Genomic DNA, 4394 nt, shown 5'->3' on the forward strand with positions numbered 1-4394 from the left:
TGTCCTTTGTTTGCAATTATGGAGCACCCTAGCTTGAGTCAATCGAGCTCTACTTTTGCACTTCGTGAATCCGGGCAGATTGTCTACTTGTTAGCAATTTTGCCGAGGATGTTGTAGTTGATTCGTGCAAGCTTATTATTGTTCTTGCCATGTCTAGCTTGCATTTTGTGTATTCTTGATGGGTGTATTTATTATTGTCATGACTTGCTCCTGTAGTGAGTGCATCGAGCTCGTAAACATGCCTACTTGATATCTGTTTTCAGCATGCTCCAGTTTTTCACTAAGTCTGAGAACTGATTGTTTTTGCCATGTTCACATGCTTGCAAATGTGTTTTTGATCCCTTTTGGCTCAAGGTCACTAAGGGACTTTTGTTAAGCTTTTTGAGTAGCTCCATGCCATGTTCAAGGTCCTGTAGCATGTAGTTTTGTTGCTCCAAGAGTGCTATCTGATCTGAAATTCCAGACAAGTGTTAATTTCACTAAGTCTGAAATCTGTTTACCAATATGCATTTTTGCCATGCTTGTTTGAACCTGTTAATGGATGAATTGGCCGTAGCTCAGTGCTAGACTTTTGTTAAGCATCTTGAATGCATCCCTGCCATGTATTTTGTTGTCATGTTTGAGTGTTGTAGCCATGTTCATCTCATTGCATTTAGATGGCTACTTGCTGTAAATCGCAGATCAATGGTATTTGAATCGCTTGCCATTTCCAAACGTAACTCCGATTCCGGCATTCTTTATATCGTTTTCAAGCGATTTCATCTCATATTTCCAGTGGCACACTTGGATTTCCAAGTTGAGGCCAGGTTCATGCATTCCTTGTCAAATCTTGCATATGCATCACATATTGCATCCCGCATAGCATACCATGTTTGCATCATATTGTTTGAGCTTTGCACGTGGTTGATTGTGTCCTTGTTGCTTGTTTGTCTTGTTTGGGTAGAGCCGGGAGATGAGTTCGCTAACGAGGAGCCCGTTGAGTTTGCTTTCGAGGATCCAGTCAACTCTGACAACTTTGCAGGCAAGATGATCATACCCTCGAAATCACTACTATCTTTGCTTTGCTAGATGCTCGCTCTTTTGCTATGCCAATGCTACGATTCCTACCACTTGCTTTCAAGCCTCCCAAATTGCCATGTCAAACCTCTAACCCACCATGTCCTAGCAAACCGTTGTTTGTCTATGTTACCGCTTTGCTCAGCCCCTCTTATAGCGTTGCTAGTTGCAGGTGAAGATTGGAGACCGTTCCTTGTTGGAACATTATTTACTTGTTGGGATATCATTATATTGCCATGTTATCTTAATGCATCTATATACTTGGTAAAGGGTGGAAGGCTCGGCCTCTCGCCTAGTGTTTTGTTCCACTCTTGCCGCCCTAGTTTCCGTCATATCGGTGTTATGTTCCCGGATTTTGCGTTCCTTACGCGGTTGGGTTATAATGGGAACCCCTTGATAGTTCGCCTTGATTAAAGCTTTTCCAGCAATGCCCAACCTTAGTTTTACCATTTGCCACCTAGCCTCTTTTCCCCTTTGGTTTCCGGAGCCCGAGGGTCATCTTATTTTAAACCCCCCGGGCCAGTGCTCCTCTGAGTGTTGGTCCACCTGTCAGCTACCGGTGGCCACCAGGGGCAACTCTGGCTGGCCTACCCGTACCTAGGACAATCTGAGTGTGCCCTGAGAAAGAGATATGTGCAGCTCCTATCGGGATTTGTCGGCACATTCGGGCGGTGTTGCTGGATTTGTTTTGACCTGTCGAAGTGTCTTGAAGAACCGGGATACCGAGTCTGATCGGAACGTGTCGGGAGGAGGTCTATTCCTTCGTTGACCGTGAGAGCTTGTCATGGGCTAAGTTGGGACTCACCTGCAGGGATTTGAACTTTCGAAAGCCGTGCCCGTGGTTATGGGCAGATGGGAATTTGTTAATGTCCGGTTGTAGATAACTTGAACCCTAACTTAATTAAAATGAATCAACTGAGTGTGTTACCGTGATGGTCTCTTCTCGGCGGAGTTCGGGAAGTGAACATGGTGTTGGAGTAATGCTTGCGCAGGTTGCTCTCTAGTTTCTCGCTCGCGCTTTGCCTCCTCTTCTCGCTCTCTTTTGCGAACAGTTTAGCCACCATATATGCTAGTCGCTTGCTGCAGCTCCACATATTTTCCTTGCCTTACCTATTAAGCTTAAATAGTCTTGATCGCAAGGGTGCGAGATTGCTGAGTCCCTGTGGCTCACAGATTACTATTACACCAGGTGCAGGACCCGATGATTCTGTTCCAGATGACGCGCTTGAGCTCAAGTGAGAGTTCAACGAGGACTGTCAACGATACTACGTATCTTTCCCTGATGATTAGTAGTGGTGCCCAGTTGGGGTGATTGGGACCATGTCGCATGTTGGGTTATCTTTTATTTTGGCACCGTAGTTGGGCCATGAGTGTTTGAATGATGTAATGTTATTTATGTACTTGATTGACGTGGCGAGTTTAAGCCAACTATGTTATCTCCCCTTTTATTATCTATATTACATGGGATGTTGTGAAGATTGCCTAACTTGCGACATATGCCTTCAATGCGATTATGTCTCTAAGTCGTGCCTCGACACGTGGGAGCTATAGTCGCATCGAGGGTGTTACAAGTTGGTAATCAGAGCCTTCCCCGACCTTAGGAGCCCCATTGCTTGATCGTTTTAGCGGCCGAGTTGTGTCTAGAAAAATGTTTTGAGTCATTTAGGAATTATATATCGGAGAGTTTAGGAATTCTTTTACTTCCCAGTCTCCTCATCGCTCTGGTAAGGCATCCTGACGTAGAGTTTTGACTCTTCTCTTCTCAAATTTCACTAAAAAATTTAGGATCACGCGGGTATCTTGGAATCGTTCCGATGGTTTTATGATGAGAACATTGTCTTGGTGCCTCCTGTCAGGGGTTTTGTGGAAGTGTCCCGGGGAGTTGAGCTCTGAGGTGTTGTCGTCATAATTTTATCGTTGCAGTTCTGGAATACCTGAGTTTAGTACGCCGACATCGAAAATCTCTTTTATGCAGTTCGTTGGTGAGATAACCTCGACGCCCACCCAGGTACTGGGGGGCGGGAGTTCGGGGAGTATTCGCCCATAACTTGTATAACGGATGCTTTTCGAAGGTTAGGGTAGATGGTTTCTCGAAGTTTTTCTCGGTTATTGTGTTGAAGGATGGATACAGCTGGATGTAGGATTTGCTAGATTTGGGTGAGATTTTATGCTTCCCCTGTATCCCCAACACCTGATTGCATAACCGAAAAGGTTCGGGAGTTTCATAGGTGGGAATTCTTGTAGCTCTAGTTTCTTCTTCCATGAATATTGGTTTGAGATTGGGATTTCTTACCGAGTATTCGTTCTTGATCCGTGCCTTGTTGATTTATTTCTCTACCTAAATTCTAAGTGGCTTCTCAATTTATGGATATGTGACCATTTCAAGAGGAATGCATTCGTTCATTTTGTTCGGATGTGAAGACTTTATGTTGCAATTTTCATTTTGTTGGATTCAGCTTCAATATTTGTCTATCAATGTGCTAATGGATGTCAACCTCTTCAGGATGGCTCCCGCTAAGAGCACCAATCAGAATCAGAATCAGGATCCGCCACCACCTCCACCTCCTCCGGAGGCATGGCAAGCTGTGATGGCCGCAACCAATGCAAACACGCAGTTGATCATGCAAATTCTACAAGAGCGCAATCAAGCGAATCAAGGCAACCAAGGCAACCAAGGCAACAATCAGAATCACTTTGCTACACTCAATCAGTTCCTTGCTAACGGGCCAAAGACTTTCAGCAATTGTGTTGAGGCAACTGATGCTGACGATTGGCTTGTGGATCTGTGCAAGCATTTCAAGTGCAGTAACGTCAGGCCTGAGGACTTTGTCAAGTTCGCTTCCTTCCAACTCAAAGACCAAGCCGCAGAGTGGTTCCAGCAGTACAAGGATTCCAGAGGTGGACGTGTGATTACCTGGGATGAATTCTGTCAAGATTTCAGAGCTCATCATATTCCTCAGGGCGTGGTTGAAAGCAAGCGTGAGGAATTCCGCAACCTGAAGCAAGGCTCTTTGTCTGTCTATGACTACAACAAGTTGTTTCAGAAGCTCGCCCACTTTGCCAAGCAGGATGTCCCTGATGAGAAGAGCATGATATACCAGTTCAGGGGTGGTCTAAGAGAAGAAATCCAGCTAGCTCTTGTTCTCTTTGAGCCCTTGAGGTACGATGAGTTCTACAACATGGCATTGAAGCAAGAGGCTGCTCAACTGAGGTGTGATGCCTCCAAGAAGCGAGTCAGAGATGCTACTCCGTCTTCCTCTACTCAAGTGGCCAAGCAGCAAAAGTATTGGCTTCCTCCTCCTCCGTTTCATCAGCCGTATCAGAAGAGCAAAGGTGGC

Source organism: Triticum urartu, chromosome 5 (assembly GCF_003073215.2).
Source record: "Triticum urartu cultivar G1812 chromosome 5, Tu2.1, whole genome shotgun sequence".
Classification (NCBI taxonomy): domain Eukaryota; kingdom Viridiplantae; phylum Streptophyta; class Magnoliopsida; order Poales; family Poaceae; genus Triticum; species Triticum urartu.